The sequence below is a fragment of the Augochlora pura genome, chromosome 4, assembly GCF_028453695.1.
Source record: "Augochlora pura isolate Apur16 chromosome 4, APUR_v2.2.1, whole genome shotgun sequence".
NCBI classification, from domain to species: Eukaryota; Metazoa; Arthropoda; class Insecta; order Hymenoptera; family Halictidae; genus Augochlora; species Augochlora pura.
In genome coordinates, this window is record NC_135775.1 from 20,013,252 (window position 1) to 20,040,981 (window position 27,730).

Here is a 27,730-nt window from a genome sequence, read left to right on the forward strand (position 1 = left end):
ACACACATTAACCCTTCACACTAGGAGAATTTATTTAAATCATGTATCAACAACGCCACCGTGTTTATTCGTAAAACAATAATTATCCCTTCAAACGAAATATAAAAATATAAAAATTACTAATTTTGGAGGCGCCATAGTATTAATATAAAAATCGCAGAAAGCTGATAATGAAACAGCATACTACTTTCAATAAAAGCGTCCTTGACCGAAAATTATAATTAAAAGAACTGAGTCTTGCATTGGGCACCCTCACCCTAAAGGCACGTGTGCACAGAGTAACAGATTCTCTTTCGAGGAGAATCGGACTCACACTAATTGGCACCCGAGCCGTCCAAACGTTCATTCACCGTAGGATAGTCATTGTCTATATGTCACGATACGATCGCCCGGTGTCATCTTCGTCGAAATTACCTTATCCGAGCATCAGCCGGCGTCTGTTCGATAGCTAATGGATCACGCTCGCAGTCCGCCGGCGGTAGAACAATCGAGGATACCACTCACATTTGAGTCAAACGGCGGCGTCGACGCAGTAATTGACAGAGCGAAGGAGGCGTGTTGACTACAGGACGTCGTTGGCACGATTATTTCGCGGGCCCGTAAAGTAGCATGTTCGGAAACGTGGTCGCATAAGTTCCCTGCCGATCTCGCACGAGCCCGATCCCGAGGCCGGTTCGGCGGTGCTCGGCTGGCTCGTAGCGGCTTCACCACTCGGAACAGGCTCAGTCGCTTCGCGCGCGTCGTACCGCATGTGCATTCTCTGTCCGTGGTCGTGCCGATCGTGAGAAAACAGCGACTCCCGCGATCGTTTCCGTGCGTCGATTGTTTATTAAAACGTCTCCTTGTTCGACAGTGTATTTGCGCGTAAGGTTTTCCACGGCGTACGTGCTTCTCCGATTGGTGCTCCGTAATTTCATCGAGTTTTCGGGAGTTTTCTCGCGTGTCGGGCTCGGCCCACCGGCTGAGGTGAGTACCGAAAGCGCGCGACTTTTATTCGCATTTATATCGTATAGTGTAACAATATAGTGTGATGCATGTACTCGCATAATTCCGTATACTTGACACGAGGAAATGTCAATTCGACACGTTATATATAGCAGTTAAAATCTGTTGAACAAGCATACGAAATCATAAATTTATTTTATATATAAAAAGAGATAAGAAAATTGAAATCTGCAGTGACTTTAGTTGGATAAAAGTATTTGTCAGATTTAATACTGTAGCATAATGTAATGCAGTATAGTCAAACATCTCCAGCAACCCTTTTTTATTGCATGTAAGACTGTTTTATCCGCCTTTGTTTTTTTTTATTTGAAAGCTATGTAATCCTTTATAGGATTATTAATCACGCATATAAGTGCGTAATTTAAATAAAGTATGTAATTAAATTAAAGTTTTATGGAGACAATATTTGGTAGACAATTTTATATTGTGGGAAAAATTAAACAAAGGTGGATAACAGAAGGTAGTTCGTTTTAATTTCGAATAATACAGTCTTTTAACTGGTCCTCGTTATTGCATTGTCGTGCACTCGCATAAATGGCTCAGAATTTAATCCCAAAAATTTTCTTTTTGATCTGTTGCGATTTTATGAGGAAGAGTTGCACAGAGATAAACCAGGACCCGTTTTATCGCTTTCAGGACGAATGTCAGTATATTGGCGACGACAGAATTGTAGATTTTATTCCAGATATTGATAAAATGTCATTTAATATTGCGTATAACAAAGGATCTTAATGTATTGTCTGTTTCCTCCATTATTTCAAAATTCTCATACGTAAAGGGTTAATATTAAACCTGCTGTATCAGTCAAAACGTCTTGTCTTATATTATTTGTTTTAAAGTTGTTGAAACTATAAAGACTCTGCCATGGGAAAAAAATTTTTTTACCCTAGCGCAAATTATAATAGGATTGCCGAAAGATAAAAATAAATAAAGTCTTTCGGCTATTATAACGCAAATACGTTTGCAACTTCTAAGGATAATTTTCTCCGTGGCAGACGCTAGGGTAGATAGGTAGATTGAAGTCTGCCCTTTAAAATGAGCCCTTAAATTTTTGTGTACGATTTTTTCTAGCCATTTTATCGAGCTTTGAATATAAGACTACTTTGGAGTAATATAGTATAAGGTGCATCAGCACTTTAGGCAACCAAACTTATTCCTCGTTCCTGTTCCATGGAATTAATAAAAATAATTGTTCACCAAATTCTGAGGGGTCGTTGCATAGAGCAAGCTTTAATCTTTAAATCTATAGTAGGCTCATTGACAAGAAAAATTTTTCAACCGTTTTGATGACATTTGAATTTGCAATGTAGTAAATCCATGTCTTCTGCTTCCGTATTTCTAAATTTTCCACTTGCTATACCGTGTGAATGTAAAATAGAAGAAATGAACGATGAGTTGTAAATATACAAGTTGAAAGCGGACCCAGGTATACTGTAGTACAGCCCTTTCTAAGAAAATTATAATACCGTAAATACTGGCGTCTTGACGATGATTTAGCGCGCAAATACCTTTCGCAGCCACTGTACATGTATGTATAGAATTTTTGACGAGTGGCTATGAGTCGCCGTTTTGAGTTATGGCGGACCTGTTGTCCACTCGTTTATGTAATCCTGGCAGTATTCGATTATGTAAATTATTACCGTTTGGTCTCGCCTGTGGAAACTGGAATAGCGGGAAAATTTTGTTTTCTTACGGACTCGATTATAGATAAATAATTGACTAAAATCTTATTCGCTTTTTTACTGGTTGCAATACTTGTTCGTACAATTTAACTCGTGTCAATACTTAATCCTACAATTTTACTCGTGTCGATACTTAATCGTACAATTTTACTCGTGTCAATACTTGTTCGCACAATTTTTGTTGTCTTTTATGCTTTTAACGTCTTTCAATCTGGCTAATCTATTTTATATTTCATGCGTAACGTGTTTTAATTATGTATTTAATGCGACACCTAGATGGTAGCAACGTGTTACACGTTGTCCAATATCGTCGTCATTTTCAATTAATGACAGACCTTTAACAACAGTGACGTTGTGTTTCCATTAATTGGTTACGCAATTTTGGGGGGGAGGGCAATGATGTTAGTGGCTAATTAAAAAAAGTAATCGAAATTCACGTGCGGTGACAGACACACGTACGTAAAGTTGCTTACAAAAGGTTAATTAACTAGGATGCTCATTTTGGGCACCAATTTGTGTTTACAGTCACTACTTATTTTTCTTTGTAAATTTATATTTTTTCAAACAGTATACACTGAAATGCAATGATCTTTTATTACGGACATAGCAACTTAAATATAGCCTCATTCCTTATTAGAAACGATTGAGAACGCAGGTGTCATTATTAACATTTCAAACGAGTTTTCAAAAGATATGAATTTCCATCTCACTTGAGATAAAACGTTTGATTTATTGCTATTTTATATGCAATTTCTAGAACTCTAATCATCTAAATTGTATAATAACATTCTATAATTAAATTTCCTCCGTTCTTCTTCGTTAAACGCAAAAATCTCCGCTTTTACCGAAGCGATCTACGATTGTGAGTCACGTGGCACAGAATTCCATTTATGCACTATTCCAATTCCTGAACTATGCGCGTTCTAAACATTTTCTGTCGCACCTTGACCCAGAATGCCGTGTTCCCCATTTTTCTTCGACTAAAACAAGACAAATCTGTGCAGGGAAAGTAATAGAACAAACAGCGTCTGCGTTGCACTAAAAATATCTTATTTGCAATGACTTAAATTTCAGAAGAAATGTTTTACCTTTTAAAAATTTGTGTCGCGTCTACGCCGGCAAAAACGAACGCGCGAAATAATATATCCCGTGACGGAGAGCATTGCAAAAATAAAGGCGCCTTTTATTTTTCTGGTCCGGTCTACGATAAAGAAAGCAACACGATCGCTGATGACAATGCGTTGTAGTTGAAGCAAGGTATATTCATCTTTCGCGTTTAACCACGTATTATGGTCTAAATGCGAGTTCGGTTTTTCACGCTAGGATGGCGCGGGCCATGAATTATTTGTCACTTCGTTGGGACATAAATTCTGTTTTGGAGCTGACGTTTGGTACCGTTCAATATGCGTTCGGTCACTGAGTTTCTCCCCGCCTCCCCCACCCCCCACCTACCAATAATACGAGAGCTCTACGACGCGTTCGACAAAAAAATATATATATATGAAACGTCCACTTGTTTTATACGTCATATCGATATTAAAAATTACCCAAGCATTTTGATAAGGATTAAGAATTTTATATCGGCATTAATCAATTCTGCGTGAAATATTGAACGGAACGTGTTTGCTATATACGTAGAAATTCGATATTTATGCCTTTAGTTTTAGCTTCCAATTTCTTTGCTATTGTTACACGTTCTATCGTATTCAACTTTGATGTGCTATTTACGCGCTATTGTCAAATTGTTTTTTAACGTGCCCGATGGAATCGATTTATTCTCGATGTAAACGTTGGAAGAAGTTTGTACAATAGTGACCCGAGAATACGAAATTTTTAATAACGGTAATCAATATTTTTTAATGAACGTCAGTCGATTTGTTCGCCGCCAGCAGGATTTAGGATTAATTTATGAAAACGATAAACACGTCCACGATATTTTTATAGTTCCAGTTGTGTATCTTTTATGATCACTTGTTATTATAGCTGTTTTTGGGTGGACATCCTGTATGTATATCTTTTTAGACATAAATTTATATAAATATAAATTTTACATATACCATCTCTAAGATGAAGTCGATTGACGTAAAATAAAATTCGTGTGATTTTTATTTTAAATATTAACATCTAATAACAACGCCCATCGATTTCAATGAAATTTTCATTATGAATATAAGTTTCCACAAAATGAATTTCTCTCAACAATTACAACGAGGTTATCATCAATCTCTTGTTTCATTAAAGTGTGCCGAGTACGACATGACACTAATTTCTATTCAATTATACATGAAACGGCGAACCTTGAATTTGGTATAATTAGATGGACATTCATCTGGGTCTAAGATTTCTGTAACCGCTCACCGTTGCGTCCACCTGCGTTGTCTAAAGTTGAGTGATGTATTAATGTCCTAACGAGGCAAACGTATCCGAAAGTAACTTGGCAAATCTCGCGTTTAGAGACGTCGGAACTTCGAGAAGTTTTCACTCCGGCTTTCTCTCTTTCCAACTTCCGTGTCATTCTCTCCTTCTCTCTTTCTCTTTCGCTCTTGAAGCATGTACCGAAAGTAAATGTTTAGTTTTCATCTTTCTCCGTGTCCGGGGGAGAAAACACGGGACACGTGAGTTAGCCGGAATGATTGATAGCCTAAGATAAAAGGAGAACAACCGAGTGGATTTCCGCGGGAACTTTCCGTGTTTCCCTGCTAATCGAAAAGAGCTTCTTATCGGGCAGAGCGCAGAAGCCGAAACTCAATTTCTATCTGCTCAGAATGCGAGCCAGAGATACCGGGGGCTACACCTACTTTTTGCCTCCCCCCGATGTATCCCGTGGAACGAACTTCACGGATACTTCGAATTAAATGGAACAAAGAACAACGCGGGATGGGAATCGAGGCGCGCGAGCTCTCCCCGAAACCGAGTGCCAGTCGCTGTTGGTTAAACATAATTATGAACGTTGAATAATCGATGAGTTGCGCCCCGAGTTGCACGGTGCCGTCGCTAAAAATACAACGCGAATCTTGTTGGCTCAACAGTTAGCCGACTGCGCGTAGGCTTAACAATTCAATTCTCTGCGGAAGATCAATTTTCGATTGTTGTTTGCCCTGACATTAAACACCGGGAATTTCGTTCTTTATATACCGCGTTGCCGGTCGCCGCTTTAATTGTCCGATGAGCTCTAATTGGGCGGACATTGATCGATTTTACCAAGGACAATTCAAAATAATGACACGTGTTACCAGCCGACTGTGGACGTTTATGGAAATTCTTGTTTTTGTTGGTAATTTTACGGATACTAGAATTAAAGGATAAAAGATTCGTGGTTTAAAAGATTTTATATTGCTTGAATTTCAATAATCTGTATATGAACGCAGTTTTACCAATTTTATACAGATTTTTTATTATACGGAGTGTTATGTATGACACTGATTTTATGTCAAAGTATAAGTCGAAAATATAGAATAAAGTTTTTTATTCGAGCCTCCGTTTTCGAGAAAAGTTAGGTTGGAAAAGAAAATACTATTGAATGGGAATCAAGTGACGCGTCTGGTCATGACATACCAATTCTACTTCTCGTCATACTAGAAGTCACGCGAACTTTGCGCATCCTTTCAACACAGTTTTCTCGAGAACGGAGCTGCAAATGAAAAAATGTTATTCTTTTTTCAAACTTACTTTTTGACGTAGAATCAGTTGAGAATCACGGCTGTACCACCGGTTACACGACACCCGTTATATACACGCGGAAAGTTCGCAAAAACCAAGCTTTTTCTGTATTCATTTCTTGCTTTGTCTTTTTCACTTCTCTTTTTTCTCTTGCTAATCCTGTCGGGTCTTAAGGGAACTCTTTTTTCATTCCTTTGTTTAAAGAATCTCCTGCTGTACTGTTCTCTATTTTCTCGATCTTTCACACTTGACATAACTATTTTTACGGCGTATTTTTTATTGTACTTTACGCATCTATTTATTCTATAATTTCTTTTCTTGGTATATGCTATTCGTGCGATGTATTGTTATATTATTATAACACAACGAGCTTTTTCTGTTCGTTAATAAATTAATTGTTATTATTAGACTTCTTACGCATTTATAACAAAAATTAAGAAAATGGAAACAGTGTATACTGTTACTGTATTGACATCGTTAAAAGAAGAAATAACTGTTTATCTAATTTACATTTTATATAATCGATAAGGGCAGTTCTTCTTATTATTATTACTATTTTCATTATTCATCTTCCATCAATTTTTTCATTAAGAACACACAAGTTCGATATGGAGATTTCGATAATACATGTAAAAATTCATATGAAACGAAATTGAAGGAAATTTTACAGAACATTGGATTGAGCTGGAAAACTTGCAAGATTTATAAATGTAAAAGATCGCGCAACTGCTGGGTAGTAAAAGAAACGAAACATTTGAAAGGGAGACTTTTACGACTGCACGGATCTGCCGCGGTTATCCCGAAAGTCCGCGATTCGACATCCGCGAACCGCGGTCGCCTGTTGTCCCGAGTCTGGGATTTAATTAAACGAATACTAAACGTTTTCGGATAAGCGCCCTGTTGTATCGCGATCGTTTGAGGTTCATTCGCGGCGGAACGTTCCCGGGCATTTTAAAATCTTAAAGAATGTAGCACCGCCGTAGGGTGAGGACGGTGGTTGGTGCGCCGCGTTAATAACGTAGCATTGGAGGCGACCCGCAGGAGATTGCCTTCTCCTATTTAGGAGCGTCTTTTGAAGGCTCTCCTCGTCGCGCACTTTTTTGATTATGCAAATAAACCGCTGCCGGAATATTACGTTTCGCTGTAAATAAGTAGCGGCGTTTTAACCGATGACGTCTTAACTGGAAATTATCGCCGTGGCCGGAGGGACGGGAGCGCGGTCTTTACCGACCCCTCGAAACGGCGCACCTGTGCTTTTCTTAGGGATCGTTTTCAACGTCCGCCTTACCGTCTCGTTTCCGATTGCTTTCCGTTCATCGTTCACCGCGAAAATGAAATTTTCTCGCGAATACGTCGGGCATACAATAAATAGACTGCGCATCTTTATGCATTTCTGGTTTACATGCAACTTTCTGAGATGTGTGTTGCATATAAACAAGAATTCGGTGAATTTAGATTTTAGGAAAAGTGCTCTCACATTAGTGATAATAACTAATTTATAATAATCTAATTATAATAATTTATGAGTAATAATATTATTATAACTAATTTCTAATAATTTATTATCAATTTAGAAATACTGTAGAAATTGTAGATGATGATAGAGTTCGAATGATAGAACTTTAGAAAATTATTAATTTTACCATGTTTATTACAACAGAGACATTTTTCTGACAAACTTGATTCTTGCATTTGCCACCATCGTTAATGAAAACACTTCCCCCAGCGACCACATGAATAATTGAAACGATAAGCGTCTAATTAAAAACTTTTTGCCGGGGGTGCGTTATTTTCTGTTGAGGTCAGAGAGTTCGTCTTTCGCGAGTAAACTGGCGATCTTTATGCAAAGTGCAATGTTTATGCATCAGTGGCAAAGAAGGGAAGTTGAACAAAAATTGATTTCCTCTGTTGACTGTAATTACTTAAAAAAGAAGCCATAATTTATATTGTTTTATGTTTCGCCAAATGCTAATCATTAATACAAATGTACACGATTTATTTCCCGCCTATTAATTAGCTGAATCGATCATAATAAATTGGTAGCCGCGAGTCTGTTTTACAGCACTGTTCAATTATCATTCGTCGGTAATAGCGATCCGAAAGAAAGAGCAATTATGCAGTGTTTGCGGGGCAGAAGGACGCCGCGGCGCAGCAGACACGAAATATCTCGACTTCCGACAGTAATGCGTTAAGAAAGTTAGCCCAGGAAAGTCTTCGTTTTCGTGAAACTTCAAAGAAATAGCACTTTCACTTAAAGTTTGTGGAAGATGCTGAAGTAGGAACGCCGTAGCTTGATAAACTTCCGCAAACGAGATCAAAACAGCGTACTTTGAAGAGCGTGCAGGCTACTGTCGGAGGGGAGGGGAACAGTTAATTGCCATTAGAGCATCTTGTGTGCGAGTCCCTGTGCAACGGGTGGTGGATGTTTCCCGTCCTCTTTCGCAGTTTCTTTATTTTCGTTGTTTCACGTCGCAGTCGACTGCCGCGAAATATTTCTTTTCGCTCAGCCGAAACGGGTCAATTTGTCCCTAACTCTGACTGCCCCCGGCAAACAAAGGCGCACAGAGCGAGAGAGAGAGAGAGGGAGAGAGGGAGAGAGAGAGAGGAAGATCAGGAAACAGGAATGATACTTCTGTACGGTCTTGCCGGCAATTAAAAGGCTTTAATTAGCAGGAACGGGGAAGACGGCCGGCCGGAACGATAATACGATAGGGAAGCGAGACGCTTTTGTTGTCTGGTACGATGCTTTTGTCGCGAAAATGAGCGTTTACGGTACGAATGAACGATGGAGGAACGATAATCGAGATCGTTTCTGTAAAATACAATCGCGCATTAAAATCCAATATCAGGAGAGCGTAATTCGCCTTCTTCGTTCTACGCTCGGAATGTTTGCAATGGCCAGCATTACGTTCCTCGACCGCATTTCCTTTTAGTTTTGCAGACACTGTACTGCGCATTCTTGGGAAAATTGAGTAGCCACCAACATGATTTTCTCATATTTTTGAAGAAAATGTACTTAATATTACCGAGAAAATTATGTTGTTTTAGACTACATTTTTCAGATCATTTTTATGCGTATCGAATATTACGTTGAAATCAGAGAATGTAAAAATTTAATGAAAAGAACTGAGACTTTCTCCATTTATAATTGTTTTTAATCCATGACAATGTCAACCAATTTCAATGAAATTTTTAGTATGTATATAGTTAAGCAAGATATATAAAGCCAGTGTTTTAAAGCTTCGTTCTAAATCTAGATAACAAAATTAAACATCGAAAGTTTATCATTCCAATTAACAGTAAGAGCTGCTCGGTACATTTATCTTCTTTATCATGTTCACGAGAATTACCAAACTCGTAAAAATGGCGGGTCACTAATTTCTCAGTGTACGTTCATTTAAATTGCAAAGATAGATTTCTGAGTTATTTAATACCTATGGCAAAACTTCAAAAAGCTCGTTAAAAATCAGAATAAATGCCTCATTGTTGCTTCCATAGTTTAATATAAAACAGCTGTGTTAAACTATGAAATTTCAGCTTCTATGTTTAAACGATCATTTTTTGCCAGGGGTAGTGGAATGTCTTTGAAGAAGCATAATTTCACGTTTCTCGCAGGAACTTATCGTCCCTGATTCGAATGGTCGATTGTATCCGAGACAAAAATATCCGCGACTGTTCCGCGATTCGCGGAAAGTATATTCGACGGTTTTCTCGCGTCACAATCCCGCCCGTACATTCGCGGCGCACGTGTTTGAAAGCGCTAAAGAACAATTTCCTCCAAAGTCGGGTTTCGCTACCGACCCCCGACCCATTTTATCCCCTTCGCGATCGTAATTTCCTTTCCTTAATCAGAGCGAATATTCGTTCTCATTGCCGCGGTGTTTTATCGTTTCGAGAATCGTAATTTCCCCTTTTAAGCCGGGCATTGCTTTGTTTCTAATCGACGATTAATGAGGATGGAAATGATGGGGCCCCGGGTTTTCTCCCCCCCTCGTTCCCTCCTCATTTTTCTCCAGTCGTCGTCGTCTGGAACACGTTTCCCTTGGTACAGCCTATTTATATAATTCTCCCGCTATTGAGGATCGAATGTAATTATCCGCATAAAATGTCCCGTTTCAACTGATAGCCCGCGGTGCTTCGCGCGTTTCCGTCGCGTAAAAACCAACAGAAAACTGCGAGCTGCGAGGGCTCTTTCAATCAGTTTTAATACCGTCGTCTCGCCTCGGTTTCGATTGCCGTCGGTTTCGATCGCGAGAGACGGGGTCCCATTACGCGTTTTAACCGATTACGTAAAATTCGCCCGTGGTATCGTCGCGTTCGCATAGTTACTGTCGCGGCCCGCTAATGGCCAATAAGTTTCGCGTAACCTGTTACACAGAAACCACGGGTAAGATTTCGGGCCCGCGGCTAAGTGTGTCAAGGGGAACATTACGCAATCGACTTCCTAACAGCTGGGAATCTTTTGAACATTCGAAGGCCGCCATCCTGTTCTTCAAGGTCACTGTAGGTCAGTCCGTTAATGAATGGAACACTCTATCCTTTTTCCCGGATTTCATCGTCGCGTTTTTAAACACTCTCTATACTAATAATTATATTTTTAATCGAAAAGAACAAATCCGGTTGACGTAGTTTGGTAAAAGAAAAGAAAATGTAAAATTTTATAACACTCGATAATTATAAATTAAAAATCAAAAGCTAAGTTAAGAAATGGAACTGTTATTTATTAAATATAGTAAGGTAACAATATTTTCTCAAGTTCAGCTTATTACGATACAGCGTGATATAACATTAAAAAGTATAAAATTAAAAATAAAACAGTTCTTTAAGTTGGAAATAAGAACTCATTAAATGCGCGTATAATAGAAATAAAGGAAATTTGACTGACGCGTTTTGTGTTCGATGTAAACATTTAATAAATTAAATGTCCCATTCAGCTAGGCACGAAACGAGTCTAAACACTGGTTAAACGGGCAATTGGAGTTCGTAGTTTATTATATAGTAGCAAGAGCAGCAGGTACGCGAATGAATAGGGTGTATGGAGAGCGTGCAAACAGAATGTATGCGACAATGTGCCATTATCAATCAGCTGAGACCTTTTCAAATGGTAATTAGGATCGCCGCAGCGGTGTTGAATTGGTTCAAAGTTAAAATTCGCGATTTCCGCGCGGCCCTTTACTTTCGAGAGGGGGGGGGGGGGGCACTCGGCCGTGTGTTCCGATTCAGCGTGCTTGTTTGTTTCGGCAGGTAAAACCCGGCCATTTACGAACACGAAAACGAGCAGCTGAAAGGATCCAAACGGAACGCTAATCGAATGTTTTCCCTTTTAATCCGGCATCGAGTGGAACGGCGGCCCTAGCACGGAATCGGTCCCGGATTTATTTCAAACGCCGTCCGCTGACATAAATCAGATCGTGTTTACCGATGCGCGCGGCAATTGCACGCGGTTAGACCCCGTTAGATTTATCAGGGTAAAAAGAACATCCGACGGGGAATAACAACGATAATCATAGGCGAAAAAAGAAAAGAAAAGAATCGGCCGCAATTTTTGTTGTTGACCGATCGTCAGGCCGAGCTCGTTCGCGAAAGGAAGCTAATAATAGTGCCGACGGAATTGGTACCCTCGCGTATATTTTCACGGCTTTACGATGCGCATATATTCCTTTTTCTCTAGCCGAGAAACACGCCGGTCGTCGTCTCTGCCGTAATGATCGTTCTCTTGCGCCTGGACGTTCCTTTCACCGCGTTAAGATGCATGCCTGGTACAATGGAAACGAGCCGCGGAAAATCGAGACGAAATACTTCGGAAACTATTTCGTTTATTTCAAACGGTGTCACACTCGGCCACGATAATACTTTGTGGCTTCCTACGGGCTCGGATTGCCCTGACGTTTCTCTCGATAAGTATGCGGGAATTTCTTTAAGACGTTCCGATGCTTACGGATCGCGGAGGGAATTTATGCGAGGCCGACTTCACTTGCGTGGAAAACCAGTGCTCGGCTAAAAATATTTGAGAAAGTAAAAGAAATGGTTAAAAATATACTATAGCTTCTATGAAAGAATTTTTCATGGTTAGAAGATAGGTGTATGTATTAAAAAAATTATTTGTATTGTGATGAAGGAGATAATTTATTGAAATAGTATAATCTTAATGACGTACTGGAAATAATTAATTAGACTGCGAAACAGTATTCAAAACAAAAAATGTATTGATAGTAAGAAAAGGAAATGCATTTAATAAAGTAAATAGTAAATGAGATGAATTATGAATATTGAAATTTCAATAATTTTAATAAGATTAAATAAGATTTCGAAAGAAAAATATTCACTTAGTTCCTTTAATTCTCCCCTTTACTTCAATTGTCGACCTAACTTCATCATAACATTATCAGCGACTCCATGCATCATCTGGTAGACGCAGTAAATATTTCTATGATAGTGCATTGCACCTGCGTTACACCGTCGACAATGCATCCCGCGAACAATGCTCGCATGCGACAACACTTGCGATGTTGTGTTTGCCACATCGAAGGGCAATCATAATTAAACAACAAAAGAGTACTAAACGCTGACGAGTACTATGAATAATTTAGATGATAATTGCATTTGTATTCGAAATTAACTCGTAGCTGTTTCATTTCCGTTTGGCCAGTTAGGTTGTACAATTGAAAGGAGCCGCAGCCGCCTCGGATCGGTAGACCACTAAAGTCCGGATAATGCGTAATCTGAATTAAAAGCTTTCGCGGAATTTTACACCGTCCGCCACTTGCTGCTTGATTTTTTGTTGTTCCTTTCATTAAAGGGGTAATATGCTCGAGAGATGCGTACTTACACGGGACTCCGTAAGTAGCGTCGAAAGTATGCAAATGTTGTCGGTCTATTCGCAAAACTGCTCTCAAGGAAATTGCAAGTGTTACTCTTGTTCTTTAACGCCGCAGCGATATTCTTCATAATAATAAGACGATTCCTTTTTTTTATCGAGAAAATGCGCTGCAATGTTAAATTCGCTGCACTGGACTCGTTGCATCGAGCGAGAATTAAATATTTTCGTCGACGATTTTAATAAATTCTAAACGACGATGGTAACAATTGTATTATAGTTTGAAAGAATGTTCATAATGTAAATAAATGTGTTCAATATTGGAGTTATAATTTTACAATCCTTGAGAGAGTTTCTAAAATTCTAATTAGAATTTGATTTTGGAAGTAATTTAAATATTTTAAATTGATCAGCGAGACCGCATAATAATGTTGATAGGGAATACTATTATAATCTATAGTAAAAGTGATCTAGAGGTATTTTAAGAAAATTATGTTAATAAAAATTCTGAACTTTTAAAATCGTATTTAAAATATTGTGTTTAGTAGCTTTAATTATTTTAAATTGCCAAGCGAGAGCGAAGGATAATATTGGCAGCGATTAGTTTTTCAATCTGCAAAAAAGAAGTTTTCATAGAACCAGGTTAATTGCAGTGGTTGTAAAGTAGGATCATTATTTAAACCAAGCGTATTTTAATACGTTCTTAGTGAAAACGTATTGAAACGGCCGATCCATCAGTTCTGAAAATAATGGATACGAGGTAAATTCGACGGTGATGTAACAAACGCTTGGGGCTTTCTATTTTGTGAGTGAAAATTAGAGAAAGTGGGGTCATAAAACGAGTTTTATTTTGAAAAAGAAGGAAGCATTGCGGGACGGCCTATTAAATTCGTCGATTTCATCGAACAGGTTGAGTTTCCCAACGATCTTGTCTTCTGTTCCCTTTCACGAATTAATTATCCCGCCGATTTGATGCATTGTTTCATTAGCTGGAATTTAGATCAAGGGATCGGTGAAAGGTGAATCGAGAGACATATTTATCCTATTTCGTTCTGTGTGTCGCGTTTAGAGATGTGAAAGGCGCGCGCGCGCCATTGTCGCTCGGTGTCGTAAGTTAAGCGCGTAATTCGCGTAAGCGGGTGGAAAACTTACGTTGTTCATTCGTCTCCGTGCTCGTTTAATTAGAAACGAGTACACGGTCGATTGCTCCGCTCGAGCCACGGACACCGGCGCGCCAACCATTTCCGAAACGGCAAGTTTTGAATCGTCGCATTGCGGTAATTAACGATACGGGGTGAAACAATTATAGATTGATTGCGAACTAGTTAACTGTTTTAATTACACATAATGTGCGTCATGCGTGTGCATTAACGGATTGTGTTTACTAGAAATTAATTAAATACCGATCGTATTGACACGAAGGAGACAGATTGGCACGGTCAAATGCAAACTGCAGCGCGTCGCCGCTACGATAATCGAGAACTGCTAGACATCTACCCTAGCCGCGTCACTATAAATTGCAAAAGTTAATCGAATATTTTGTACCATTAGATGACGTTTGTAATGAGAACGGGTTCCGACGTATCTGTATATTATGTGCAACAAACTACTCGTACTCTTTAGTATTTGTTATCGGGAAACTGGTAAAACCGAGAGACTTAATTCTTATCTCGTCGGTCGCATCAAAGTGAAAGCTAACGACTGCTACGGATGTCCACGCGAATTTGCATTTTCATCTTTCACTATTAAGATAGTACGTAAAATACAATCTCATTTGTGCATCGATACCCTAAATATCTTTCTCGTAATGTGACAGGAAATGGGATTCAGTGCTAGTTTCCATTTAATGCAATAGATGAATAGATAAGGATAATTAGAAGGTATGGTATAGTTTATAGTAATGAGGTATATTTTATAGTTTCCTGTAACAATCTCGAGATACTATTTTTATTTGCTACTAGTTTAGTGAAGTCATTTTTATTTTGCGTAAAATTATATATATTCCTCAAACAGTTTAAAACACTGTTTTATAAATATAACGAAAGTCGATTATTATTTGTTACAAGCTGACTGAAATAATTTTCATTACTCGCGCAGAAGTAAATAAATTTTTAAATACTATACTGTGAAAATACTATTCATATATCGAATGTAAAATAGTCTGGATATATTATTCTTTAAAATTGACAAAAGTTGATTATTATTTGTTACAAGCTGACTAAAATAATTTGTATTACTCGCGCAGGAGAAAATGAAATTTTTCAGCCGGTCTTCTGTAAAAGCAGTGTTTCACTTCGAGTGTAAACTAATCCGGTTCCGTGAACAACGGCGGGAAGACACGTTCACACAAACCGTGCGCTGTAACTGCACAGCGTTGCACAAGAGTCGACGGAATTCGTACGCGAGAGGAGCCTTGCAGTAAAAGCAGCGTGTCGTTCGAAGGTTGTGTCTGGGTTAGTGTCACCCGTGTTTGCTTTTTCTCAGTGCCTAGAAAGTCGGTGGAAATATTACGAAGAAAGTCGTCGCTTCTTGCGCGTACGTAATTGTCGCGTTTCCTACGGGCGCGCATCGCGCGCATGCACGCGGATGCAACTGCATAGAGCAGGTCGTTCGAGAAACATCGCCCTCTTCTAATCCCGTCTTAAACGAACTACGCTCTCCTACCTTACGTAGTCGACAACCATAAAACCGCATTCTCGTATCGCAAATGATAAAAGTCATTAATCTGTTTTTGATGCGACGTCCGCGTGGGAAACCGTCTAGATACCGTAATACGTTTATCTTTTATCTTTTTTTATCGATCATTGTATTCCCAACACTGCAGTGACAATCAATTATCGCTCTTATCAGTTGTATTATAGTTATTATAGTTATTATCTATGCTACTTTGTGCATAGATTATACACGCGCGAAACGTTCGATTTGTTTTCATTTTTGTTCTAAACGGTGATGTATTAAATGATATGGAATTTGTTGATTTATTATCTACATTGTTCTCTCGGTTATTCGGTCGGAATGGCTTTCACGATTTATGCCGTTTCGTTTGAAAAAGAAAAATCGAAGATAATCGTGATTTATACGAATATGGTTATCTTCGGTATCGTAATGCAGTAAATCGGACGTGTTCTGACCAAATTGCTAGTATGTAGTAACAGAGTACCATTTTTGTCATGAAAACTTTTACTTCTGGAATCCGAAAATTTTTAGCAACATTTACGCAGTCTCAGCATGTTTATAATGTCCATAAATGACGTATCTCAACGTTTTGACTGCCTAAATTCATTTCCAATTGATTAAAACTATTAGAAGATGTAACAAGTATTTATTTAACCCTTTGCACTCGAGAGGTGACTCTAAGACACCACCAAAATTATTCGATTTCATTCCAAAATATTTTTTGCAACAATAAGGTTTAGATTTAAAAAATTGTCAAGTAGTAAAAAACTGTTGGTAGGAGTCACGAGAATAAATTTTCTATGCGTAAAAATGTATTTTGTTAAATAGAATGGAAATATTACGAGCCAGAAAAATTATTTCGAATTTACAGTTAAAATGGCTCCGAGTGCAAAGGGTCAATACTCCAGTGATATATAGGTAACGAAATTTTGTCAGCGAAGTTATTCAATTATTACGACGTTAACCTCCAAAGGGTTGTTCCTGGAAGGACACCGCGCTTCCAAAGCCGTGTTCCGAGAACGTCGCGACACCGAGCCGTATCTTTTCATACCGAGATTGAAACAAACACGATAAACGAGAACCCCGGGTCCAAGGATCGTGTAATTTTATTGGTTCAACGCGAACTCCGTTACCGCCTGGCTCTTTCTCTCCCCCCTGGCTTTTCCCCTAGACGCTATTTTCCACCGATTCCCCGCTCGTTCCTCTTGATCTTTGCTACCGCGATGCAACGGTATCCGCGGGAGCTGTTATGCTTCGCAGACCGGACGATAATGCAGCCGTTAAACGAAACCGCGTTTATCGATCCTAGAGAGTTCGGTGAGGCCAGGCCGGGAGCAACGCTTTGATTGCGCCGGACAACATTCTTTTGTGCGCCCGTGACAGGAACTTTTGTTCACGGATAAGTGTTTTCATTTTGCCCACCCCCGTACCCGGCCACGGAGAGTTCGAAATTTATTATCGCGGGCAACTTTCCACTTTTATGCGCCGGATAATTGACGTGTAATCAAAGTTAATCGCGGCCGCTTGGAAAAACTTGCCCGGCAACTTTCCTTTTGTCTTGGAATTGTCCTTTGATTGTGCCTCCTCGAAAAGCCTTTGTCGCGCTTCCTCCGCGGGTCTCTAATTGCTCCTAAATGATATCGCTTAGGGTGCATCGCAGTACGTATACTTATCGTCTGTTTCCAAGCGGGGATCGTTTGTAGCAACAGGAACTATGGCGAGGTTGATTTCGTTCCTTAATCAAGTTAATGATGCGGGGATAATGCAACTGTATTATTCGATGTATTAATAGTTTTCATAAATGCTTAATATATGCAGCGTAGTATGGTGTGTCTTAATTAGTTATTCTTACTCGCAAGAAAAACGCGTACAGTTTACCAAAGTAATTAAAGAAAGTAAGTAAAGACGAAAAATTAATGTCTCATTTCCTAGGTTAAAAATTGCGAATAAAAATTGATCAATATTGAAATTTAAAATAATTAAGACAGAATATAATAAAAACGTACCATAGAACAAAATGCTGAAAAATGTCAATTTTTAAAGCTTTTGAATCAGAAAATACGGATCCTCGTCGATAACTACTAATAATAAAAAAATAACTATTTCGATATCTGAAAACAGTTATCAATGACCCAAGTTCGTAAAACAGTGCAGACATTTTCCGCCGAGTATAGCTCTCATAAGAGCCGGTCGCTCACCTCAATAACAAATATCCTTACAACTTTAATTAACATTGCCAAGTGCAGGTCTTTAACGATTACGTCAGGACTCCGGTATATTTTATAGCACAGCCCATCGAAAACATCTCTCGATCGGTCGATGCAGCAGAAGAACAACCATAATCACGGCATACCTGAGCTTTTAATCGGCGAGTTTACCCGGCGTTCTCGCTTGACGGATACCTGAACCAGGTGCGTTACGACTGTCGGCGCCGCGTAGTCCGATGTAATTCGAGGTCAGCGTCGTAATCGAAATTCGCGAGGCTTCGGCAAATCGGCCAATACCGATCGAAGATTCCACGGGACCGGTGAACTCTCCGAATGGTACGCCCACACGGTGGCCCCGGCTGCAGGTGCACCGTCGTCGGTGAGGTAACGCAGCCGCGTGTGCGCAACTCTGCCTGCAGGACATCAGGACCGTTTTATAACTGTTACGACAGAAGAGGCAGGACGACATTCCATCGTCGGCCCGATTTGAATGCGACCTCACGAACGAATCCCGATAATTCTCCGACGGCGCACCTCTTCCACATTTTTTTTTTCATCGTTTATTTTTCCATCGCTCTTCGTCCGCGACGTTTTCGATCGTCGGGAAGAAGTCGTCGATGATCGGGCTTTAACTTTCAATTCGATTTCAGATTATAGGTACGATCTTAGACCGTATATGATACCTACAGACATATCTCGATGTTAATAATTATAATTTAGCAGAATTCAAGCTTAAACCTTTGACATACTTTGACGAGCCTGAGACGTGATGGAGAGTCTAGCAATAGCCTAGAGAGCCTGTTAAGTATGAATACTTTTTCATTTGTTTTAGTTCGAGTAAAATTTTGATTTCTTGCTATCAATATTTAAACTTTTAAGTAAATTTAGACAGGCAATAAATTGTTTTTTTTCTTAGAAATTATTACCATCGAGAAACTTTTAATCCTTGTAATTATGAGGAAAATAATACGGCAAGGGATTAATTGAAATGTCGATACCGTTTAATCTGTAATTATTTTCCTACAATTTACTAAGTTTAAAAGAGTTATTAAGGACAATATATAAACATCTGGAGAGGAATAAATCTTCCAAAATCTGTGAAATTCTTTACATCGTTCCCCTGCAATAAACGCAACGAGAACATTGTAGAGAAAGGCACAACATCGAAGTACATTAATCTTCAATAACGAGTTTAACTAAATTCTGACAATTTCCAAGCTAATTTGTAAAGAAATCGTGTACATGCGTGCCATTTGCTGAATATGCAATTTCTATGCAAAATATGCAGGCAATATGCAATATGCATACTATGAGAGAAGAAAATATTTTTTTATATCCTCTAATAACGAAGCACAGTTAACACGCTCACGCCGGCGTAGCTATTTAATTTTCTCCGTATTGAGCGGCTGCTCTGAGAATGTTACCTTCATCGGGCTCTTTTTAATCAATTTTAAAGATATGTAAACCTTAAAAACAGATTTTAATAAACATTTTTAAAATATTTATTATTATTTACAGCATAGCATTAATTAAATATTTTACTGCGAGTTATCGATGATACGCATTGACGTGAACGTATGTTAAGTCAAAATTTTATTTTTCTAAAATATGCATTTACACTTTCGAAGTCTAGTTATTATAAAATGTTCTAATTAAAAAAAGAATATAAAGACAATTGAGTCGATGGAACAATTAACACTCCTCGAATTTCTTCAACTGGTTAACCGACCCCAGCTTTAGATTGTAGGTCACCGTGGAGTTAGCTTCAGGGTTAGGATACAGGTGATCATCAGCCAGTTCAGGTTTAGCTCTAGGTTTAGGTTCTTAAGGTATGGGTACCATCTCGGGCTTCAGCTTTAGATTATTCCTCGGCCCTGCTCCTCGACGACCATTTTATTCGATTCCCTTCGGTTTTCACGATCGGCCGGCGTAACCGCGGCCGAAAGAAGCCGCCCGGGCAACACGCGGCCAGGAATTTGTCCCGGATTCCAGAAGCGGCGCCTTTCTCACGGAAAAAGAAGTGTTTTATCGGGTTTCGCGCGGAAAGTATCGCCCGGGCCTGCGAGCACTGATACGGAAATCGCTTTTCCCCGCTTCGGAAATTTATTGGACGCCTCGGATTCCCTGCGCCCCGGACTCCCCAAATTGGTTACGCTATTTATTAATGCGACCGTCCCTCTTCCAGCCTAGTCGAAAATTTGCTGGAATTCCGACGGAATGTTTAATTCAGGGTCCGATCGTTTTTCGACCGTCGTTCACCGGGAACTGCGACTTCGTACGCGACTGATCTGCCTCCGGAGAGTACTTTCGTCTTGGAACGTCGCTTTCGATCGACTTTCTGGCAGCGTTCTTTCGTGGAGTTTTTTTTGCTACGGTTCATAGTTATACGGGTTTATGAATATAGTTGATTCTTTCTAATTGTCACTCGGCTTGGAAATAAAATTAATAATTTGGGAACAGGAGATACGATTATTTAAACTTCGTGGTTTCTTTTTATAGTTGTTGGCAATTTGCGACTACAGGAATGAGCCGTGAGGTTTCAATAATTGTAGCACTCTTTTTACAAATTGCCAATTTTTGTTTAGAAGCCCAGGGACAATTGGGGAGAATTTACTGTATTTTTTAATACTTGATAATTTCGTGTTGTTTGTAAATGTTATTTGAGATACCTAAAACAAGAGATCTGAATAACTTGCGTTTCTTTAACAATACAAGAAAACTGTCAAATAATACAATATCAATATAGAATTTCATAACATTGTTAACAAATCAAATATTTGATGCGCTTTCCTTCTACTTATTAAAGTAATTATTCGTTTCATTAAATAAATATCGAACAGTTTCAAGTGTTAATTTGTAAAATAACAGATTTTAGTCGGCATTTGTTTCTCAGGTTTAGAACTCCTGTATTTTTCTCGTTTAGATAACTGCAACATGTTCGATTTGTTTCTGTTTTCGTTATAAAACGCGTCGTTATAAATGAAACGGAATTTGTCGATTTATTAGCTACATTGTTCTGGCTATTTATCATTCCGAATGACTTCCACGATTTACGTTGTTGTATTTATTTGGAAAAGAAGAATCGAAAATAATCTTGATTTATAGGAATATGGTTATCTTCGGCATATATTTATTCAGATTTTCAGTTATTTTTATCATAGCATGTGTCCAACGAACCGAATTTATTCAACATAATAAATGTGCCTTCATAATTTCAATGATGGTATATTAAAAAATTTGGAACGCGTCAAAATGTCACGTTTTATAAAACTAGTGTCAATAATTGGAAACTTGACATTAACTCTACTGCGACAGATAAAGTTTCGTGCATATTTTTTTACAATTATTAAAATTAGAAGATTGCTTTTTTAAACAACGATATAGTAAATTTCTTAATTTAATTGTGTCAGGCGCATATAAAATATTAGATTTTTATTATTTAAAAATGCATATTTCCCTGTCTGTGTTATCTTGTCATTTATGGCACAAACTATTTTATAGTCTTTCATTACAAGTCTTTCCCAGCGCTATATTGTCTATAGTCCAAAATGTAAATAAATTCGATGCTATAATTTCCACGAAACAAAACATTCATTCAACAATCCTCCGGCTAAAATAAAAAACACCGCAAGTAGAAACTTCGATAAATTTCAACGAATGCATCAATTAAACTATATCATAATTATCAAAATAAAAAAAATAAAAAATAAAATAAAAAAACACCGCAAGTAGCGACTTCGATAAATTTCAACGAATGCATCAATTAAACTATATCGTAATTATCAATGAAAAATCATAATAATTAATTATTCCACACATGGAACCTAGAAGCACGTGACCTACGACGTTCTCCACCGCAACCACGGTATTCTAGCGCCTACAGATTCAGTTTTACTATCAAAGAACGCACGCGATGTTCCGTGACCGCATCGGTCCAGGAAATCCGATCCAGTAGCGGCACGTATAACTCGCAGCAGGCTAAGGCTCCGCGGCTCGTCCGACGGTTTCAAAAGAGGAGACGCGCGTTAGCTTCGATTACCTTGAATCCGCGGTTCCACGTTCTAATCAAGCCTGGAGAAGGGGATTACGCAATGGCAGCTATCGCTTTACAATATCCAGTGTCTCGCTGGCGCACGCGACGCAGACAATGGCGCGTGAATTCTCCTTCGCTCGCGCTCGCATGTTCGTCGTCGTCGTCGTCGTCGCCTAGACTTCTGTGCATCTCGAGATCGAAACGACGACGTCCGTTGCATCTGTATCCGTTACATTCCGTGAGCTTGTAATTCCTGCGGCATTTGTAGAATGCAAACCTGTTGGTTAAACACGGCCGGTGCGCGCGTGTGTGCGCGCGATGCAGCGTTTCCACGACCTCGAGAGAAAGGGGGAGGGAGAACGAGAAGGAGAGAGAGAGAGTGAGAGAGAGAGAGAGAGAGAGAGAGAGAGAGAAAGAGCGAGATAGGGAAAGAGAGTGAGAGAGAAAGAGACAGAGAGTGAAAGAGAGTGAGAGAGTATTGGAAGGCGCAGTGAAATTCTGTACTTGGCTGGAAAAAATAGGAATTTCATCGGGTGTCCGGGTCCGGCCGTAGAAATAAATTCCGTCCGGGTTAGCCGTGGAAACCTCCGACGAAAAATGAAATTACGGAGGAATAGCGCAGCGCGGCGCCGGGCCACGTCGGCGAATAGTTCGCGCGAGTTTCCCGATACCTGGCCACGCGGAAATTAATGGAAAAAACTGTTTTGTCCGTGCTTAGCTCTGCGCGCGCCCCGGACGGGAAACTCGAAAAGCAAAATTCATTAGAGGTTACCGGCGCTCCTCCCGAATTAACTATGCCAAATGCAGTTTCAGGCCGCGGGCGCGCCAGTCTGAAAAGTTAAACATTGATTTTACATTTTCGCGCGTCTCGTGGATAAACCATCATCGCCCAGTTTCGCGTTTACCCTTCGGGCCAGTCTGCTTTCGAGGGATGGAAATCGATTTACTTGTGGCACTTTCGGTCCAGATTTTTTTCCTTCCGTCTTTTAAAGACTTTAGGATTTACTCTTGAAGACTTTAGAATTTATTACTGCAGACTTTTCATCGGACAGTAGTTTAATTCTTTTAGTTTTAGTGTGAGTTCTGACGAAGTTGATTGGATTTAAATGCGGGTAATATCGATTCTAATATACTTTTAATATAAATTTGAGGTGTGATAGAGGCAAGATATGTTGTAAATGAAGATTTTATATTTTAAAATCTAATATTTTTATTCAATAATCTTTGCTATATTTTTTTCATTGAAACAGCATGGTCTTGGAACAATCTTAAGTTTTGACATCTTTAAATGAGACTAAAAGTTATTCCAGATAAAATTAAAAAATCGAGGCACACCTGTGCGAATATTGCAATTAGAGGAAATTGCTAGCTACCCTGTTTTAATTTAGGGTGCAAGGGCACCCCATATCCTAACACAATTTCTCGCCATCTGGTCAAAAATACACCCATTCGAAATATTAGAAACCACGGCTTTGGATAATATTACTTCTTAATATAACTATTTATATATTAAAATATACTGTTCTAAAATAAGAACAAAATTAAAAATATATCTTAATCTCAATATCTTAAAGTTGAAATTAAAATCTGCGAACGATTCGATTACAATTCTCACAAATATCCCGCGCATATTTCCCGATCATCGAATTTTCATTAATTGTTCCTGGAACGAACAGTTAACGGCGAGGTCAGCCGGCATGCGGTCGTTGGCCAATAAACCGTGAAGGAATGCGCGGCCGACACGGACGATTTACTAGAAAGTCGCGAAAAATCATATACAGTTCTGAATCAGCAAAGTTGGATCGATTCATTCATTTCCACGTTGTTCCGCGGTCCCGCGCGTTCGTTCCGCGCGCCGATCCGAGTAGACAGAACGGTGTCGCGGTTTATTCCGTTCGAACGCGCTTTCCTATCGCGACTGCATTCTTGCGTTCGCGGGCCGTGCGCGCACCGCGGCCGGAGAAAGATATTGGTTATTTAACGTTATGAAACGGCGGGAAGAGAAATTTATCCACGGGGCGGAGAAAGGTGGGACGAGGAACGCTCCTGGAAAAGTGAGAGCCGCGCGGAGCGTGTTGATTTGAGAAGACGCACGCGCGGGTTGCCGACCGACTCGACAAATCTATTCGCTCGCCCGTGCTGCTCGTGATGCAACGCGTTCGCGAACTCGGCTGCGAAAAGTGCACGCGGGATTCTCTCTGCTCGAAGGCGAATTGGTTCGGGAGACGAACCTTTTCGTACAAATGCGGTGCTGTTTGTTTGATAATAGCAATATATTTGAAAGTGATCTATGTCTATTTGTATTTAAATTAAGATATTTAAGGGTTGTATTTAAAAGAGAAAATTAGAGAATAAAAAATATGTGATATAAATGAAAAATAAAAAAATAATATACATATCACTGCAGTCGATAATAAGAAATGATAAATGGACTAATGAAATCAATTTTTTAAATTTCTCGAGTCTTTTGGAATACTTCGATAATTATAGTATCAAATTATTATTCATTAAGTAAATATTTTAGTAATTGCATAGTTACCAATTACTCTCGAGTCGATGGAGCCTTAAAAATAACAAAAAGAGGAATAAAAATGAAATGATACAGGGAAAGATATAATATGTGATCGAGATAATTAAATAGAATAAAGAACAGAGAAAATAATAGATAACAATACTACATAAGATCGTTAAAATAACTAAGAAATAAAATTAGAATGAATAGAAAGAATGATACGATGACGATAAAAACGAGAAATTAGGATCAATTCAAACAGAATTTCTTTTTCAAAAAAGACATTAAATTTTTCCTTTTTTACTCTTTTGGTCAAATTTTTACAGCTATTTTTTTAAATAGTGGGAAACTGAACTGTACTTTTGAAAAAACGCATACTCAACAATTAAATTGTTTCTTAGCTTGATTCTATAGCAATTTGCAAGATATTTTCAAGTTTGTAATCGTAACAATACTCTTCCTAGCATCGTCTCTGGATTCGACGTATAGAAATATTCCGAGAAAGCAATCTGAGAACCTGACGTTGCAAAACTGCATCGAGGATTCTGCGTTTCGCTGTGCAGTATGTTTCGACCGTTCGTCTTCCTCTGTGCGTGACTTTGTTTCACGCTGGTCAATTGACCGGCGGCGTGCTTTCCTTTCCGTTCTCTCTGGTGCTCGTCCAATTCTTAACATTCAATGTGCGACCTCCGAAAATAAACGAGTGGAAAGCTCGAGCAAGGCGAGTCATGAAAAATGCATAGCGCGTACCGCGGATACACCAACTTATTGCAAATTAGTAAATCTATCTTGTCGGATCGGTCGCTACTTTCGTTCGATCGTATGAAAGCAGATTTCGCACGGAAAATTGAACCACTCATTTCGAACTTCACACTTTGCATGTTTTATTCGTCCATTTTGAACATAAATATTTTATGCATAATCATTGAATATTAATAAAGGTGAATTATTTGTTATGAGACTTATATTATCCTACGCTAAGTACATGAGACAAACTTTAGTACAAGTTGAATATGCTTTCAGATAATAAATGACGAATAAAATTTTGCTCAGTGAATTTATTTAAAATATTAATCGTTATATTATCCGAATCTTCACTCGAACAACTTCGATTTAACTCGCAAAACGAGTAATTTGATTTGCAAAACGTTGGAGCAATTTGGAGCGCGAAAGGTGAACACGATCTACAAGTGGATTAATTTCGTTTGCAAGCTCTCTGTATCGATCGAGCGCATAATTATTCGAAGTGCAGTTGGTAAATGTATCGTGGATTATTACTTGTCATGGTATGCGGCCCGATGGAACTCGAATAAGTATCTGGAATACCTACGAGAAAACGTCAGTACCCGATCGACGAGGGGCCAAATGAAATTCCCCAAAAGTTCGCTTGTATCGTGCGTGGAACAAGCCTAGCACATGTGATTAGAGAGATTAAAGGGAAACATTTTATCGTAAACGTTTCAAGCGAATTTAATTCACCTGAAAGCTTCCGCGGGGGGCCAGAGTATCGCGGCATTTGGGAAGTTACTGCAAAATTCACTTTGCGACCGGGGAGTTGCGCGATTGCAATATATTCGATAGAACGATCCCCAGGTTCCTCGTGTTTTCATCGTGGGCTCGGATCTTTCGATTCCCGAAAATCATCCAGCTATGGATCCGCCCGAGCCTAATATCTCCAATGTTTCCTACTCATTTTTTATTACGTCGCTTCTTCCGTTGATTAGACATTGCATTTTATATATAGAATGCAGAAGGGAATTAAATAATTTTTTCTCCAGTTCTAAAGTGTTGGATAAAATTTACTGCGAGGTTATAGAATTCGAGGTAACCTGTGGGAAGAAATATTATTAATAAGCGATATTTTACCGAAAAATCATACATTTAATTTTCAATGTCGAAAATTGTCCACGTAACATTTTCCCCTATTTTATAACATTTTTAGTTCAATTTAACGCTACATTTACGAAGCATTAACGTCTTCAGGGATGAATTTTTATAGTAGGTAACGATCTATTTTCTTTTTTATTTATCATCCATTTCATTTAATTTGACAAGGTTTTAGGCACTACTGAGGGATTCTGTAGCAAATAGTTTTTCAACTGATCCTCATTTTCCTTACAATTAAAATAATTATAATTTTATGAAAACTAAAAGTACAGAATCGCTAAAGAGGTAAAAAGCATCTGTCTAATATCAGTTCACAAAAGTAACAATAAAACATTTATCCTAATTTCCACAGAAGTAGCACATACATTAAATAAATATCTTACAAATACCTTTAAAATCTGTATAATCTAAAATTATTAAAAAATTACTGACCTGACATCTTGAAGGGTTCCGTAAACTTATCATTAAAGGAAAAATCTCTCTTTGATTTCTGTCAAAAGTTCTTCGACTTTCATGGAAACTCTTTCATTTTTGCCGGCTGCGCGACGGAGTTCCGCAGCGGAAACTCGACCGCGGGCACGGTTATCTTCTGCGCGTAGACTGGGTTGTTGACGGATCGCAGCGAGTCGACTCGGTTAATATTTTTCGCCGTCGGGGGACCGTGATAGAAGAGAAAGGGGAGCACCCTTCGCGCCGCGGAAGAACCGAAATAATTACTACGGTTTCCAGGGAAATGGAAATGTATCGGCAGAGGGTGGAAAAAGAGGAATAAGAGGAGGAGGAGGAGGATGAGAAAGAGAAGGAGGAGGAGTTTTATCGCGGGATCGTCGAGTTGCGTATCCCCGATCACTCGGGAATATTAATCCGGAAATTTTCTCATCTTCCGCGAGTAATCGGTTCTTCGTCTTCGCTCGTGCGAGAAGTCACGCGACAATGAGCCGGTTTCGCGAGCTGTAAAAATAAACAGTGGGAAAAAGATAGGAAGACGTCGGCGGCCCGAGAGATAGAGCGAGAGAGAGGGAGAGAGAGAGAGAGAGAGAGTGGGAGACGGGAAGGGGGGAAAAAGAAGAGACGGAAAGAGATCATTAAATCTTCTTCATCGTTCCCGGCGAGCCGGGTCGCAGCGGCGGCGGCGGCGGCTCCGTGCTTTCACGTTTTCTCGATCCGGAGCTGCTCTCGAATCAGGTTGAACGGCGAGCGAGCCCAGCCGGCTAGCGAGGAGTGACTCTCGATCGTCGATCCGTGACACCT

General features: G+C 39.2%; 1 protein-coding gene across 1 annotated transcript in view; it reads left to right on the forward strand.

The window, feature by feature from the left end:
* The first annotated feature begins 748 nt into the window (after positions 1 to 748).
* Irsp53 (Insulin receptor substrate 53 kDa) overlaps positions 749 to 27,730 on the forward strand; it is a 295,332-nt gene continuing 268,350 nt past the window's right edge. Inside the window, exon 1 of the mRNA XM_078178240.1 lies at positions 749 to 966. The gene's annotated coding sequence lies outside the window, so the exon portion shown is untranslated. The remainder of the gene's footprint in view (positions 967 to 27,730) is intronic.